The 18,730-nt window shown below is 45.3% G+C and overlaps 1 long non-coding RNA gene across 1 annotated transcript in view; it reads right to left on the bottom strand.

The window, feature by feature from the left end:
* The window catches only part of LOC120097782 (uncharacterized), a 45,782-nt gene that overhangs the window by 11,381 nt on the left and 15,671 nt on the right, over window positions 1-18,730 (bottom strand). The gene's annotated exons all lie outside the window — the stretch shown is intronic.

Below are 18,730 nucleotides of genomic sequence, written 5' to 3'. Positions count from 1 at the left end.
CTGGGTGAAAGGGTCGACAAGTCACACATAATTGTGATCATGACATTCCTTACAGAACAGACATTTTAGAAAGAACCCCAAACTTCAGAACTGCAACGTGAATGACCCTGACATGTTGACTTGTCCCCCTACACCTGAGAGCAGTCTCGAGCTGTGGATGTTTGTCTCCACTCTCCAACACACGCCAGTGGAGTGCTGCCCTGTTTGCAAGTGGCGTCTCAGGAGCCCACTGCGCAAAACCCTCCAGAAAGATATACAATTTACAACCTTCCCTTCCAGAAAGTCAAGGGGGGTACTTTCTTAGAATTCTGGGGGGGGGGCGGTTGATATTCTGTTCATTCCCCCACAGACGACGACAATTTATTCTTTCTGTAATAACTCAAAGTAGACCAAGAAAATGACGCAATTCCAACTCCTGCCCGTTCAACAACCTGCAAACCTTTCATTTCCTGCAGTCAGCCTCCCTTCCCCAGACTCCAGAGAGTCCCAGCAGCCCAGGGCTGGGTCCCCAGGGCAGGAGAGGAGGAGATAGAGGGAGGGAGCAGTGGAAAAATGAAATCGCATCTCCCTTGAAGAGAGTAAAGCGATACCCAGGTGGTAAACATAACTTCCAATTACTTGCCTTAAACTGGCGTTAAAATGTAAAGTTGTGTGTTCTTACCAGACAAAGAGAATACCCAGTTCCTGCACCTCTTTGTTTCAACACAGGCATGCATCCAGGTTTAGTGGAATGGAGTCCTTTACACAAAACACCCCTGCTTGGTAGGATCAGCATAAAGACGCTCAGCATGTGAAACAAATTGTTTTTCTAGGGCTCGCCTCAGTCATTTATTAGAAATGCAAATTCTGGAACCTTACCCCAGATCAACTAATGTGACTGTTTGCAGAAAGATAGAGCAACTCAGCCAGAGCCGCCAGGTGGATTTGGTACATGTGGTGGTTTGAATGAGAATGGCTCCCATAGGTTCGTGTGTTTGGATGCTTCTGGGTGGGTGGAGCTATTTGGGAAGGAGTAGGAGGTAGGGTCTTGTTCAGGGATGTGTCACTGAGGGTAGGCTTTAAGCTTTCAAAATCCCATGCCAGGGCCAATCACATTCTCTCTCTCTCTCTCTCTCTCTCTCTCTCTCTCTCTCTCTCTCTCCTCTCTCTCTCTCTCTCTCTCTCTCTCTCTCTCTCTCTCTCTGCCTTCTGGTTGTCGACTTCTAGGACTTAGCCTCAAAATTCACTTTGGCAGTACTTGGAACCAAACCTACGCCTTCATGCACGTTAGACAATTATCTCACTACTGACCTACATCCCCAACCCAAGACGCTTTGAGCTGAAGTGGTTAGCCAGTCTGCTCAAATCCATGTTAGAGGGTACCCAGACATGAGTTCTTGCTAGAAGACCTGTCTAAGAATTAAGACAAAGAGTGAGATGGGAAACGACTGAATAGTGGAGAGACAGAAAAATACAATCCCACTCCCTACCCCGATCCTGGCCAAAGGAGGAGGTAGATGTTCGAAATAGCCAGAAAATAGAGCAACTGATGCTCTCATGTAGGACCTGGATGTTAAACCACAGCTTAGCAGGCTACGGAGCACAGAAAAGGGAGCTAAAGGTGCTTCTAGAACACACGTTAGCACTGCTTTTGCTCAAAAGCGCCGACTCCTCACTCGGGCCCACAAGGTAACTAAAGACAGAGGGAAGCCTAGAATGTCCGCTTTCATCTTGCCCTTTACCTCAGATTCCCCTATTCACCCCTGCACACAGGCATGTGGTATTATCTTGTCCCCCTTCAAGGGTGAAGGAACAAAGAATCGAGGGCATCTTACCATATCCACGCTGCCAAAGATGCCTACAGGTCTCTCCTCACTGTTCTAAACCCGGATTCCACTTTGGGTTTCAGGATTGTCCGAGTCTCGCAGGGCGAGCCACTTCCAGATGAGGAAGGACTATTCTCCATGCTAGGGAGGCTGTACCATGGAGCCCTGAGTCACTGCTTCCCGTTTCTCTTCCCAATCCATTCATTAAATTTAATTTCTCCGCTTAGTTTTCTTCAATGTTCACCTCCTTATCCGGTGTTTAGGGATGGATATCGTAGCTTAGCCTTTAGGGGCTGCCTCTGCTTAAAACTCAGGTACCTGGGCTCCATGGATGTTACGGCAAGAACCAAGCTCTGTCCTAGTCAAACAGCTCTCTGGTTACTCAGCGACATCAGAGGGCAAAGGTTGCACCATATCCCCCACCTTGCAGGGAAATAACTGTTTCCTTTGTGAGAAGTGTCTTTCCACTGTGAGATGTTCGGATTTATTGAAGGCAAATAATTAAGAAAAGCAACTGTGTGATCGCTTCCGTGGTCCCAGGCTAAATGAAGCTTTGGGGTTTGTCAAGAACTCTGGCAAGGGAAACATTTAGAAGAGCCGACTTGTGATCCCAAACTAAACTGCACAGTTAGTTAGGGACTTACAGTGTTTTAAGCTAGCAGAACCTTTCCTTCAAATTGTTCAAATTTTCTCCTCTCTCCAAGGTCCAAACTCTCCATTTACCATATATGTTCCCACCACCCCCCCACACTCCAGAAATGGAGGGCTTCTTTAAATTTTACTTAATGTTTATTTATTTCATATGTTAACTCAATAGACCACTCCCCTCTTGCCTCCCTCCAGCTCCTCCCGTCTCTCATCACTCTTAAAACCATGGCCTCCTTTTCTGTTATTATTCTGGTTTCGTCTATATGCACAACTATGTAAACATAACCTTCTGAGTCCACTTTTGTTGGTGTGTATGATTTCAGGGCGGACCACTTTGTATTGGATAACCCATTAGGAGCCTCACCCCGGGGGAGGGTCATTCTCCCCTTCCCATTAGTTACCTTTAGCTCTTGTCTACGGTGTAACCTGTGACTTTTTCCCTAGTTAGAGTATCTACTGATTTTATCACTGTCGAGGCCTTGTTTATGCAGCAATTTCTAGGACAGACAGCATCCCAGCAGACTTCCTGGTAGGCAGGAGCTTACACTATTTCCTCCTCATCTCCTGTAATGTTTCCCTAAGTCATCGATACAGGAGCTGGGCTGCGAATGGATCCACTGAGGACATTTTCTAACATGTGAGGAATATATTTATTATTTAGTGGCTTCCCCTACGGCAAGTGCATAGGGTCACAAAAGCAGAGATCTCGTTTTCTATATAGAGGAAGCCTGACCACATAGCCCAGAGTACCTGAAGTCAACAAATATCTGTCATAAACCGTGGGGTGGTGTGTGTCTATAATCCCAGCACGTGGGAAATAGAAAGAAGAGAGTCCGAGTTCAACAAGATCCTTAGCTACATAACAAGGCAAACAGTTGTGGAACATCTGAGAAGTACTCGTCGTACATGCGATTTTAATTTGTTTGAATTATTAAAGCTATTTAAGTATTTGCGGGAAATTCTTACTGTTGTGTGAGCAACAGATGTGGCATTAAGGTTTGGATCATACAAACCCTCCAATGGCTCACATGCTGAAGCCTTTGTCCCTAGCTTGTGACGATATTGGAAGGTAAATGGTAGAATGTCTAGAATGTTGGACCTAGAGAAAGGAAGTTAAGGCGCTGGGGTCCTGCTCTTGAAGAAGATACCAGCTCCCCAGCAGCTTCCTCTCTCCTTGTTTCTTGGCTCCCATGAAGTCAGTGGGACCCCAATAATCACCCCCAGCCTGACATACTGCCTTACCATGATTCCAAAAGCCGTGGAACCACGCCACCATGTCTGGAAATTTCTGAAAGTCAAAGCTAAAATAATTCGTTCTTCTTTTTAAGCTCTTTATCCCAGGTACTTTGTTTCAGCAAAGGAAAACATAATTAACTAATGACAAAAGCATCTTATGAGTTTACAAATCTGCTAGAATTATACCTGGGGGGTATATTTATGCATAATTAAATGTTTAAGAAAATTAGGGGTGGTTTTTTTCTTTCTTTTTCAGATTTTCTAACTTTAGTAAATCAGTTGATTTTGATCATGAGTGTGTGTGTGTGTGTGTGTGTGTGACAGAGAGAGAGAGAGAGAGAGAGAGAGAGAGAGAGAGAGCACTTTGTAGTCCAGGCTGGATTTAAACTCATAATCTTCCTGCCTTCACTTCCAGAGTTTGAGGCTTACAAAAAAATATACCATCATGCCTAGCCTCAAATACTATTTTTTAAACCAAAAAAATAGTCTGTGAATGGTAGCCATGGTATAAAAAAATTCATTATAGGGATATATAAGCAAACACATACACACACACACACACACACACACACACACACACACACACACACACCTACGTACCTCATACTGTCAGATATAACAAAATGCCTAAAGTGAAATACCCTGGCTGTGGATAAAATTAAACAAAGCAAATTGTGTAAAGCATAACTCAGATTATTGATGTCCCTATTTTGTTTGAGTTCTGCAGCATATACTGTTACTCTAATAACTTGGATTGTCAAGGAAGCATCATTCCTGGCTACAGACTTCTCTGTCTGTGAGGACATAGTCATGCTTAGCTCCACAAGCAGACACGTCGACTCACGCGACTGTTCAGTAACTGGAAAGTGGAGAGGAAACTTTGTTTCCATCATCAGAGCCTCTGATTAAACTGGCAAAAAGGCACATTGACAGAAGGAAAGACTTGTGATATTTATTGGTCTTCGTAGTTGTGTGAGCACAGTCGCCTCATAAAAAAAACAAACAAACTGTGAAACCTAAGAAATGTTTGCAACTTGGCGGTGTGATATATCATTTTAACAAAGGATGATGAATTGTAGAGAAGTGACCACACAAAGGAAAGGGCATTTGGGAGCCTAGGGTTGATAAATTGTGGAAGATGATTAGGGGAATATGGAGGAAAAGAACAGACGATAAGGGTTATATCCGTGAGGTCTATTTAAGTGCAGTCATTTGTGGGCTCCCTGTCTCCGGTGATAAGAGCTGTCCTACTCTTCCTGGTACAAGGAGAGCACCATTCTCATGGGAAATTTATGCCCTGCTCTTAGATAGATGGGGGAAGGCAAAGAGCTCTTTCTGGGTCTGCTATTACTCAGTTGCCTCTAGCTCAAAATAATCAATGTGCCAAAGGGCGTATTTTAAGGTGGCATATTTTGAACCTTTTCGGAATGGAGCCTCAAAGACCATTCCCATGGGCTCTGAAGTATTTCAAATAACCCACAAAGGTCCAGAACCCCATTATAGGACTTGCACTTAACAAGCCGCTGTTTTCTGCAACAGATCTCTGTTTCCGTCGTTGGCTGTGTTACTTGGAAAGGCGGTTGGCCATGAGCCCATCTGAGAGCCTCATAGATACAGATCCAGAAGTGTGTGCTGGACATCCAAGTTATAAGGGTCTCTCCCAATTCATACTGGGGCCTCCCCTTGCATCTTGCCTTAACCATTGAGGCCACTTTGCTCAACCCATAGGGAGTAGCAGTGTTGGGACGTATGCCCTTATGTGGGGACCTGTGTCTCTGTGGGTATAGGCTTAAAGACCCTCTTGCTAGCCACATGGGAGCCAGTCTTCTGTCTGCCTTTGGATCAAGATGCAGAAATTTTGGCACCTCAACCCATGCCTGTCTGGATGCTGCCAAGCTCCCATCTTGAAGATAATGGACTGAACCTCTGAACCTGTAAGCCAGCCCCAATTAAATGTTGTCTTTTATAGGAGTTGCTTTGGTCATGGTGTCTCTTACAGCAATGGAAACCCCAAGTAAAACAGGTTCTCAACCTATGGGTCATGACCTCTTGGGAGTGTGGGGGAGGTCTAAAGACCCTTTCATAGGGATCTCATGTCAGATATCCTGCATCTCAACTATTTGCATTGTGATTCATAAGAGTAGCAATATTACAGTTAGGAATTAGCAATGAAAATAATTTTATGGTGCGGGGGGGTAGCCACACAAGGAACTGTACTAAAGGGTCACAGTGTTAGGAAGGTTGAGAGCCACTGTGCTAATCATAGGTAAGTAACGGAAAATGGAGGCAGCTGCAGAAGCATCGATACTGTCACCATGAGGACATAGCAGTGATGGAGGGAGAAGGGACACGTCTGGCTTTGGAGAGTAGAGAAAGCGTTTGTGAAAATGTTGGTGGGTTTGTGCTGATTGGCCTGCAAGATGAGCAGCCACTGAGACAGCTCTGTCCACCCTGCACCAGAGGCAGATGATCACAGCTATAAATACCCTCCCATCGGAGTCAGAAAGGAGAGCTCCAGGGACTTGAACTGTTATGGAGTTCTTCAAACTGCAGGAAACTGGAAGGCCTTAGAAGCTACCTTAGAATCAACATCTCTAACCTTCCCTGATCTCCCAGAAGGAACATCTTCCCAGAGAGATGCAAGTGTTTCCATCTCTGTCCCAGAAATCTCATCGATTAACCAAGAAACAGTAGTGCTGGCCACCGGCCATATGATTCAGTGGGTAAAAGCCTTTACCACCAAACCAGGGACTTGAGTTCCATCTCCAGGACCCACATGGTGGAAGCAGACAGCCAGCTCTTGAAGGTTGTCCTCTGACCTCTACATGCTCTCTGTGGTTTATGCACAAACTTTCAACTCACGGGCACACCAGAAACATAGAAAAAATAAATAAGTGAATGAATGTATTTTTTTTAAAGCTTAAGAAAATTTCAGACTAAAGAAGGGAAGGGACTAAAAATCCTCACCAGAGAGATACTTTTGATAAATTCTCCTAAGGAAGCCTCTGTTGTAGTTGATATTGATGGCCAACTTGACAAGGTCAAGAGCCACCCAGGACACAGCCCTCTAGAGCGAACGCCTCTGAGAAATGGGCTCATGGACATGGGAAGACCCATATTACTGCAGGCAGCCCCACTCCATGGGCTGAGGCCCTGACTGAACGAAAAAGAGATAGGTAGCTGACAGAGCTTACCTTCCATTGCTTTTTTGCAGCCTGGCTGTGAATGGAAGTGGAGACTTATGCTGCCGTCAAGCTTCCCCATCATGATGGACTTCCACTATGAGCCAAAATAAGTTTTGCCTTCCTTAACCTGCATTTGGGTCAAGGCTAGGCCAAGTTCCATTCTTTACCCACAGTTCTCAGGAGGAGCAGGGACATTCTTGACAATCTGAAGAGTGTACTGACATAGTCACCTGACCCTCTGGTCCCAGAAAGAGTCCGAATGCATGCCATATGCTTGCTAGCCAATAGACTCAAAGGTCAATATGCTTACCCAATACGTTTAATCTGTAACCTTGCTGATGTAACCTGGACCCCTAAAAAGTATGAAAACTGCTTGTTATAGCCATTTGGGGTCGCCTTCCAGTCACTTGCCACAAGGGGCTGATTGAAGGTCAACCCCAAAGTGCCAGAAAATAAACCTCTTACATTTGCATCGAACTCAGTTCTTGTGTCTCACTTGGGGGGTCTCCCGGTCGTTAAGACTCACTTTGAGTCTTACACAACAAGACAAGCAGCTAATATAGACTCCAAGAGATTACCTTGGAAATGGCCACCATCTTCCCGTGATGTATTGCTATCTTCCATGGAACCCAGAGGAACACTGTGCCAGTCCTTTGCTGACCTTCATGTTCACTCTCCTCAAGGTCGTATTCTATTCTTCTAGGTTGCCTTTACCCCACTCCCTCACCTCCATGGGGCGTCTGACCCTTTCCTGTGCACAAAGCTTATAAAGTAAGTGTATATGCTTTTTCTCCTGCATTTCTGTCTCTTGTTCATTGCTTATTCATTTCAAATACTTCATGGAACAGATGCTTAGCTTCCTCTCACCCCTATCCTACTTACATGATGTCTTAGTTAGGGTTTTACTGCTGTGAACAGACACCAAGACCAAGGCACCTCTTAAAAGAACATTTAATTGGGGCTGGCTTACAGGTTCAAACTTTCAGTTCATTATCATCAAGGTGGGAACATGGCAGGCATGGCACAGCAGGAGCTGAGAGGTCTGCATCTTCATCTGAAGACCACTAGGAGAAGACTGGCTTCCAGGCAGCTAGGACAAGGGTCTTAAAGCCCACACCAACAGTGACTCAGCTACTCCAACAAGGACACACCTCTTTATAGGGTTACTCCCTGGATCAAGCATATACAAACCATCACACATGAAATTCTCAATGGATTCAGATCTAAAATAAGGGATGACAAGATGAACATGGTGGCTGTAGCTGGTACCCAAGCACCAGGAGGCTGAAGTTGAAGCTGGACAGGAGCTCAACCCTAACTGTGGCAACAGCAGAATAGTAATAATGGGGATGATGATGATGATGATGATGATGATGATGATGATGTCCTCGTCGATGATGACGATGACGATGATGAAGTAGTGAGCCTTTTTTTCCCCAAGATTTATTTATTTTAGGTATATGAGTACATTGTCACTGTCTTCAGACACTCCAGAAGAGGGCATCAGATCCCATTACTGATGGTTGTGAGCCACCATGTGGTTGCTGGGAATTGAACTCAGAACCTCTAGAAGAATAGTCAGTGCTCTTAAACACCAAGCCATCTCTCTAGCATCCTAACTAGGCTTTTTGCTCGAAACAAAATGCAAAAAGGAAGAGAGGAAGAATGAATGACTGTGGGAAGTCCAGGCAACCTCCAAACACATAAGCTATTTTGTTGCTCTTGGCTGCCTCTCAGAAGTTGAAGTTAATTCCCTATTGTTGAAGACACGCTGTACATTTAGGACACAGGATCTATATGATTCAAGTTAGATCAAACCTGAAAGCCTCCTTCTTGCAATCTAGCTTTTACAATACCAAAAATTATTTTGCAAGCTACAAGGAGGCATATAATAGTCCTATTCACCTACGAACCACAACACTAACCATCCATGGCCAAGATATCCCTAAAGGTACAACTGTGGTACTCACATCACGATGGTAACCAACAACTAAGTGACTTAAGGCCCAATCAACAGGAGGAAAACCATGCCTGCTACTGAAAACCTAGCCAACTCCTCAGGGATAGTGAGGTTGTTGATCTTAGAAGAAAATCTGTTCTTGCCACTTTGCCAGACTGGCATACATTCCTAACTACATTCGAGATCTCATCCTTTTACCACAGATAAGTAAAGCCACCAACACTCACCAAAAAAAAGCTTCTCTTTACAGCAAATGGAGACCTCCACAGAGAACCACAAGTGAGCAGAGTGCGGAGATCAATGGACGGCGGGGACCCCAGCCCTAGTGGTTACATCTGCAGATCTGTGGCTTGGGGAGCATCACCTGGTGGAGATGATTGAAAGAATGTCAGAGCGAGAACAGCAGAAGTCTGCCACGAGCCTGTCTGTCCTGTAGGACATTTGTAATGGCTAACTACACAAGACCCGAGCAATGACGATTATCAGTGGACATGCTAACTAGGAAGGGGGAAAAAAATCACACAGGCAACCATGACTGCGGAGTGACAGAGAGTCAGCCCCGCCCATTGATGAGCCCCCAATTCGTTATCCAATCCAAAGTGCTCAGCCCCGAAACCAGATACACACAAACAACAAAAATGGACTCAGCGGATTATATCTATTTACATATTTGTGTTTCTATACATGTAACAATGTATAATCAAGATAAAGAGGTTATTGGTTTGAGAACGGGATGGGGAACAGGAAAGGAAAGAGAAGAAGAAAGTGGTATAATTATAATTTTATTTTTTAAAAAATGAAAAAATGAGTGAGCAAATATAATTTGTTTCTGGATAACTCTTTTTTTTTTTTCCTGTACCTCTCTACTTTTCTGCATTTGCCGTTTCTGTGTAGTTTTTTTTAGTTTGTTCTGATTTTGTTTTTCAGGATCCTGCTGTGCCGCTCAGACTAACCTCTAAATCAGTCCCCCTTCCTCAGCCTCTGCCACCCCTGAGAGTACAGGGGTGGGACTGATTTAGAGGTTAGTGCACTGGTATGCTTGGGGATTCCTTTTTACTCACTTTTTGAATATTATCAGCCGGGTTCCATGAATGGATCATTTCAGACCTCAGGCAGATAAAGTCGAATGGATTCTCCTTTCCAAATCAGAAGAGGAAAGCCCACTCTAGCCAGCTACACTAGCTGAATTAGTGAGCTCTGGGTTCGAGGAAGAGACCTGCCTCAGTTCCTAAGGTTCAGAAAGAAGACACAGACCATCTACTTCCGGCCTCTACAAGCATTTGCTACACAGGCAACGAGAGCACACACAGGCATGCCTCACACAAATGACTGGGCCAACTTTGGGACCCAGAGGGATTCACAGTAACCTAAGGAAGAATCCCTGTCTAAAGGAAAATACAGCAGAGTAACCGGAACATGGTAGAAGACTATAATCCTTAGCTAATCTTGTTTAGGAGGTAGAGGCCAGAGGATCAGGAGTTCAAGGCCAGCCCATGCTGCCTCAGATAAACCAAGCAACACACAAACAGAAGGAGGGGAAAAAAGGAACAGTAGATAAGCACCTTGGAAATGCAAGATGCTATTTAAATGCAAAATAAACTGCAGATTAACAAGTTCACTTTGGCTTCAGGGAGAAGGGACTGTCTGCTGCTGCTGCAGGAGTCATTAAAAGTCACAAGCTATAAAACAGGCAGTGAAGTGGGCTTTGTTTAGCTTTGCCCTGAAGAATCATATAACCTTGCCTGAAATCACTGGTTTACCCCAGCTCAGAACTAATCGGCTGAAACCTGGGCCTCCACAGCCAGAAAGCCCTTCCTTAGAGCGCCTGTCTCTTGCATTTGTCTACTCTCTCTATCAGGGCTGCCCTAACCATTCCTTCCTCTGGCGCTACTGTAAGTCCCAAGGTTCACGCCAACTGAACAGTGAGTGACAGAGGTAACATGGCACCCATTAATCCAAAACCTTGTCAATTAATTTGCCCAAGTTCCAACTTTCTCGCTGAAGTTTCCATACCTGGGTGAGCTGAAACAAACTGACAGACAGACAGCTGAACATCACCTAGAATGCTGTTCTACACGTGCGAATGAAGCCACCCAAAAGACAAAACCCACAGAGGGAGCAGGTGATTGAAGACGCAATTCCCTCTCTACAGGAGAGGGTAAGTCCGGGTTGCAAGGCAATATTGAAGAACTAATTTTAGAGGGAGAGAAGCCCAGAAAATGGGCCAGGACCTGGGGCTGAGCCCTCCCAGCTCTAGGTAGTGTTTGGAATGGGTTTGATCTTCCGTGTCAACAAGGATCTATGAAGCAGAACAAAGGTCACTGTGCTCCATCTTGGTTCGGCTAGATCTTTTGAGGGGATGAAGGAACTTCTGTCCTTAGAGCATGAGGGAACGAACTTCCGGACCCTGCGGCTCTCCAGGCTCTCTTAGCTAGAAGCTTAATGGACTGTAACTGGGGAGTCATTTCCTGAGTTTCAACACCAGTGTCAAACAGGAAGTCAAAAGCAGAGGAGGACACTGAAGGAAGTCTGGCCCTCCTCAACTGCTTTTCTGTGACAGTGACAACCTTTGCCTCTCCCTCCTCCCTCAGTCAATCATCCTCTCAGGCCACCCCACCACACCAAGACAGCCTGGGTTGGGTTATTAGAGTACTTGGTGCCAATGATAGACAAAAAGAAAGAGAGAAAAAAACATGTCAACCTCCTTTCTTCCCATAGTTCCTTCTAGGAGTTTTCATTCACTTGAAAGTTTCCTGGCGAGACCAGAGAAGGAGAGAAAGTGAAGAATAAATACATATTCGCCCTGGAGCTTAATCTTTGAGTTTTAATCCTACATTAAGGGGTCAGGGTGAGGAATACTATCCCTGTATGCTAAATAATAAAGATCCACATATTGGCATGATCCTGTTCAGATATTTTATATGGGGAAGAGGGAATGTTTGTGTTTTTTCTACAGGATGCTACAGGAATATGCCAGCTGCCCGAGTGGCTGGTGAGACTTGCTGATCCTGGGAGCATGAAGATTCAGCTCTCGTGGTTCGTGTCCCTGGAGTCATTCCTGTGCCCTTAGAGGAAGACGGAGGATTCCCCCTCATCTTTTGTCATCACAGAAATTCTGGCGTTGCTGCAGTCATTGTGTCCCGTCCCATGGGGCCTACGCTCCGACCCTCTGTGCACTGCTGCTTTCTGGAGAAAACTGGACTCCAGCTGTTACTCCTGTCCCCCTCATTCCCCTGGTGACTCTTGCTGCCTTGACTGGTGTTGTCATCTTGCAGTCTGTAGCTTCACAAGGAATGCCATCTTCGTGAAGCTACTGTGGACTGGGGAACTCTGCCCTGGTTGTGCAGATCTCAGACATGGTTCCATTGCCTGCTGGTTGTTCCAGAGAAGCCACTGCATGACTCTGCTGAGCCCGGCTGATGCATGTGGAACCGACACACCTGGGCCACACCTGGGTGGTGGTCAATTTACTTCTGCCTTTTGCTTCCTCAGCCTTTATCCTTGAGATTTAGGCTGGTCTTCTCGGATTTCTCCCTAATTAATTCAGGTCTCGTAGTCTGGTCTTTTGTTACCGAAGTCACAAGCCAGGTAGTCAGGAGCCAGGGTTTCCCACTGTGCTTCCCAGTTATTTTCTACCTGGAGAACTTGGGTATATAAGTGGTGAATAAAGCTACAGGAGTCTCTCTTTCCTCATTCTCTTCTTCTGCTCTTCCTCTCTTCTGCTCTTTCTCTCTCTCTCTCTCTCTCTCTCTTCCTCTCTCTCTCTCTCTCTCTCTCTCTCTCTCTCTCTCTTCCTCTCTTCCTCTCTTCCTCTCCTGGCTTGACACGATAACCTGTGTGTGTGTGTGTGTGTGTGTGTGTGTGTGTGTGTGTGTGTGTTTGTGTGTGTGTTTCTTTCATCCCGCAGGCTTTCGCCCGATTCTCGGTACCGTGTTGGTGCTGGCGCAGACAGAATACTCCTAAAGTTCTGCTAAACAGACATGTTAGTGGTTACAGATGGGTCTTTTAGTTGGGCAGCTACAAGTATAACCCCAGTGACAAAACTCAGAAAGGATCTGAAGTGTCCTTCAGGCTGTGTCATGGGGCCTTCTGAGGGTTTCTTATTTCTAGAATCAGAAGCTTAGACAGCATTGACGTTTGAAGATTACATCTTTGATCAGGACTAACTTGATGTGCCTTTAGGAAGGGCCTTCCTCAGTGAGCTGATGAGAGGTACCCCATTTCCACCCTGAGGACTCATGGGGTCAGAGAATCTGCCCCCAAGAATTCTGCTCCCACAAGAATCTGAAATTGTGTTAAGACAGCAATGTAGGACCAAAAGATGACTCAGTGCAGCTATGACTGGTGATCTGAGTTTCAATGTCCAGAAAGAAGAAAGAACCAACTCCCACGAGACGTCCTCTAACCTGCACACATACACCATGCATGGGCATGTAGGTACATGGGCTCACGCACCCACGTGTGCACACTTGTGTGTGTGTATGTGTGTATGTGTGTGTGTGTGTGTGTGGGTGTGTACACAGAGACACACTAAATAAGTAAATAAAAAATAAAAATTAACAACAAAGTCAGGTATTTTTAAAAGAAAAAGAGCTCGCTGTGGAGGTACACACTAGTAATCCTCGGGCTCTGGAGCCAAGAGGCTCTGGAGTTCAAAACCATCTTCAGTGGGTGACATGGAATCCTGTCTCAAAATCAAGAGAGCAGGAGGAGGTTAAGGAGATGGCTCTGTCAGTAAAAAGACTTTCTGTCCAAGCATGAGGACCAGAGTTAGCATCCTCAACAGCCACATAAATTCTGGGTGGGTGTAACGGCCTGCTCATCATCTCAGCACCCAGAAGACAGAAGCTGGGGATCTCCAGGGCCAGTCGGCTAAGAACGCTTAGCTGAATTGATGAGCTGTGTTGAGGTGAGAAAGCCTGCCTGTGTCCATAAGGTGAAGGAAAGGTGTCACAGCATCAGTATCTGGCCTCCACATGCAAACACGCCCACACTCAGGCACTTGGAAGATGTACACAGGCTTACCACACACACAGACAGACAAAGCAGAGGTGCTTTCTCTGGGAGATGCTTGGAGAGTGCAGCCATGTGTTGACTACCTGGGAAGGGGATAAAAGGATTGGGTGACCGGAGAACAGCTGGGGAGCTGAGGGCAGATGGCAGAGGGGTTCACGGCCCCCGAGGGAGAGCAGTGACAACCTGGAAAGGAGGACAGACAGCAATGAAAGATGGATGCGGGGTGAAAGAGGGGGAGAAGAGTCAGCTGAGTCCCTCGTGGCAGAATGAGAATGCAGCACCTGTTGATAGTAACGGAAGAAACAGAGGCTGCAGCCGCCTTAGACCCCACAGTAGCCGTAGGAGGCCCTTCTGTCCTCATCTACCCAGTTAATCATAGATGGAGAAGCAGCTTCTTACCCTGTCCTGGGTGCTTTCCCTATTCCTGCCAATGGACTTCAGACAACCTCAATGAAAATATAGTCCTATGTCCATTTTACAAGCAAGTAAGCTGACATTTGGAGAAGTCAGTCAAGAAGCACCCACACAAGGAGGAAAACAACGTGAAGGGAGGGCAGGAGGGGGAGGGATGGAATGACAGCCTCAGTGTAGGCAGAAAGGGACAAGAATATCTAGACACAAAGGTACAAAGGCAAATGCTTGTGGGAGACAGCTCGCACACCTCAGCTGAGGAGGCCCTGGACTCTAATCCTCAACAGATGTCAGTTCTTGGCCACAGGGAACTGGCAGGAAATTAGCTCACCTTGAAATGAAGTTTAATTGTTCTACAGAACCATTAGGGTGTATCCCAGCCAAGAGAAAGAAGGATTTTACAATCAGGAGACAGACAAAGGTAGTGATGACTCTGGATCAACCAGGAAGGTCAAGGAGGAATGGGGCAAAAAGGGAAATAATATGGGGAGGGGGCTAAACTTGAACAAATGTCAGTCCTTTGTTCCGGGTTGACAACGAGGAGACCTGAGGACCCAGACCTCCATGAGCCCACAGCCTACCAATGATGTTACACTCCTATGAGTAGATGTTCCAGGAATCTCGAACTGCAAGGCAGGTACACATTCCTCAAAACAAAATGAAGCTCAGGGAAGGCTGGAGAATCTGAGGGCCACGTCCACAGTGACTCACACAGCTGCTGGTGGCCTCCGTGTCTCTGTACATATATTTTTAAAGACAGCAAAGAAGGGGAGTGCCATGCATTTGTAATGGATATACACTGTGGTGAAACCTCAGGTCATAACAAGGGAAAAGGGGCAGGGCAGGGAGAAGGAGTAGTGACCAAGCCAGCTTTCAAAAGAAAAAGACAATTAGACAACATCACAACATGACTACAGCCATTGCTGAGGCTAAAAAGGGTTTTTCCCCCCAGTCTGCTTTTATAGCATTCTAAGTACATGTAAAGAATAAGGTCAGTTCTAAGTCAAGGAACAAACAGGCAATAAACAAAAAATAGTCAAGGAACAAACAAGGCAATGTACAAGTCCTGTGATCACTGTTTCTAGGGGCTTATCAGGATGTCTGAGATAAAAGGAAAGCCACACATTCCTCAGCTGAGTTTACCTTGAGCTCAAATGTAAATATTCTTTTTTTTTTTTTTAGTTCTTTTTTTCGGAGCTGGGGACCGAACCCAGGGCCTTACGCTTCCTAGGTAAGCGCTCTACCACTGAGCTAAATCCCCAGCCCCGAATGTAAATATTCTTATCTGAGCCTACTTCCTGAGTCCTAGCCCAAAGTCAAATTCCTGCCTGAGCCTACTTCCCTGCCCCAGCCCAATGTCAAATTCCTACCAAATTCCTACAAGGTGGCCCCAAAAGCTCTCCACAGAGAGGGAGGAGGAAAAGATTTGGGGAGTGGGAAAAGGAGGAGGAAGAAGAAAGAGGATGAGGGAGAAAGAAATTAGAGGAGCAGGAGAATCCTAACTGTCCTGGCTCAAAGTCCTTACCGATCATCTATGGAAAATAAGAAGATGGGAGCCAAGTGTAAAACAGCAGACTACTGGGCCACCCTTAAGGAGTGGGGGAGAGTTTTCTGAACTAGGTGCCTTCCCAGCAAACTAAAGAACACTGAGGAGTGTTTAATAGAGTAGAACACTGTTTTCCAGACAGAACTGTGGCTTCTTAATGAGTCATGAAACCAACCCAATGAGTCCTGACCAGCATTTGTACTTAAAATGGACTAGAATGGGAAGTATCAGAGTGGACCATGCATGAGGTAACAAGTGTGTCTGTGTGATTCCCGTTTGCAGCTGCCTACTTCTGTCAGGGAAATACCATGTTAGGGAGGAAAATACATTATATCGTAATTTTTCTTATTTACTTTCTGTGCGTAGACTCAAAAGTGGATTTGAGGGGCTGGAGAGATGGCTTAGCAGTTAAGATTATATATTGCTCTTACAGAAGACCTTAGTTTGGTCCCTAGTGCTCGCATCAGGAGATTACAACTCCTTGTGGCTCCAGCTTCAGGGTATCCAATACCCTCTTCTAGTGTCTATTGTCATGTAAACACACAGAGATCCACAGACTACACATACACACACAAATAAAAATAAATCTTGTTTTAAAAGTTTGGGGAAGAAAACGCAAGACTGTAGTATAAAATGAAGGAAGAAAACAGAAAGCAATAAAATTGCAAAAAACGTATCAGTCAGGACTGGCTGGGTTATGATACTGTAACAAGTGAGCCACAAGTTTCAGTTGCCTCCAGTGAGAGTTGACTTCTACAGAATGTTACATATTAATGGGAAATCAGAGTTCCACTAGTTTTATATTCACCCCGGAAGCTAGCGTATGATAAGAATTATCTCTGTATGGAATATTAATGGTCACATAAGAATGAAAAAGTGAACCATTTGTGACTCTTAAATGTCCTCCTGGACATGTCACTTGCTCAAAACCCAACCAGTCATGGCAAACAAAGGCCCTACATTTGATAGCAGTGGGAGAGGGGAAGGAGATGCCCTCCCACACTCTAGGAAGAGAGTGACTGTTAAGGACAATTATATGGCCTGGTGGGGTAAAGCATGCCTGTCATCCCAGCAGGAGGATCATGAGTTCCCAGCCAGCCTGGACTGCACAGTGAAACACTGCCTCAAAAACTGAAAATAAGCACAAGCTTCTGTAGCGGGTCTTTTGCTACTTTATGGGTTTTCTTTTGTTCTCTCTTCTCCACCCCTTTCCTTCCACCCTTTCCATCCCTTAACATTAGTTAGGAGAGGGAAAAGAATAGAAGGGAAAGGGGGCTACGTTATAGTTGGACTAATACCTGCTGATTAGAGGCTTTGAGTTCCTTGAGGCAAGTTTGATCTTCACTATCAAGATATTTAATTTCTTCTTCCTGTTGTTTCTTCTTTGCCCTCATGACTATTTAACAAACCATGACCAACAGTAACCAACCAACCAAGAGCCTACAATATATCTAGCTCTCTGAGCCCTAGCATTTATATACCCTTTGAAAAAGTCCCCAGAATTCCAAATGTCACACAATCACTGAAACTATCTGCAGCTGGCAAAATCACACCCCTGCTAGAGCACGAGGAAAATCATAGTCAGCTGCTGCGGACAGTCTGAGGCAGCCTCATAACCCACTCCTGGGATTAAAATGAAACATATTCTTATAGTATTTCTGTGTTTTTTAAAGAAACCAAAATGCCAAAATAGTCACTACAATCTCCCCCCAGGGTTTAGAGGAGAAAGACCTAAGCTGAGCTACATTTTACACTGTAGTACAAAGCTTAGAGCCTATCCTGAGCATCATGATGAGCTATTGAAAAGCTACAAGGAAAGTGATCAGATGTCCACTCAGTAAGGTCCCTCAGCCTGTAGTGTGTTACATGGATGGAGGAGAACTAAGATTGCAGACAGAGAACTTGCAGTATTAATCAGCTTGACCAGACCTGAAGGACCCTAGTTCTTTACTAAAGTATAAGAGCTATTAAGAGGCTTGACATGGTAGAAAGTAGATAGGTTATGGGGACCCTAGAGGCTTTCACCAGTTTTATACCTACTGCCTCAGGTCAAGATTAGGCCAAGTACCAGCTTCCCACCTCGGGTCAAGGCTAGGCCAAGTTCCATTCTCCACCCGCAATTCTCGGGAGGAGCAGGGACAGGACATTCTTGAAAATTCACAGAATGTACTGACTGATGGTCACCTGACCCTCTGGTCCCAGATAGAGTTTGAATGCATGTCATATGCTTGCCAGCCAATAGATTCAAAGGTCAATATGCTTACCCAATACGTTTAAACTGTAACTTGGCTGATATAACCTGCACCCCTTAAAAGTATAAAAACTGCTCATTATAGCCATTCAAGGTCACCTTCTAGTCACTTGCTATGAGCAGCTAATTGAAGGTTGACCCCGACGCACCAGAAAATAAACCTCTCGTGTTTGTATCAAACTCCGTTCTCATGTTTCACTTGGGGGGTCTCCCAGTAGTTAAGACTCACTTCGAGCCTTACAACCAAACATAAGGCAGGCTTGGTAGGGGTGAGCTGGGTGGTAGAATGCTCTGGGTTTGATTCCCAAGAATGCCAAACAAACAGGCAGAAGGTCAGTTCTTTTCCCCCATGCCGGGATAAACCTCCGAGCTACATGTTACAATGTAAAGAGCAAGAAACATACATCAAATCAAATTAGGGATGTCGTTCTGTTGGTAGAGCTTTCTACCAAACGTGCACAAAGCTCTGGGTCTGGGTTTGTTCCCCAGCACCACATAAATCCAGGTGTAGCTGTACACACCCATAATATCAGCACTTACAAGAGGAAGGCACAAAGATTAGATCAAAGCCACCCCTCTGCTGCATACAAAGTTCAAGGCCAGCCGGGGCTACATGATACCTGGTCTTGAGAAAAGAAAAAAGGTTTATATCAACTCATGCTTTAAGAGGTA

The sequence above is a fragment of the Rattus norvegicus genome, chromosome 17, assembly GCF_036323735.1.
Source record: "Rattus norvegicus strain BN/NHsdMcwi chromosome 17, GRCr8, whole genome shotgun sequence".
NCBI lineage: Eukaryota > Metazoa > Chordata > Mammalia > Rodentia > Muridae > Rattus > Rattus norvegicus.
This window is presented reverse-complemented; position numbering and strand designations above follow the sequence as displayed.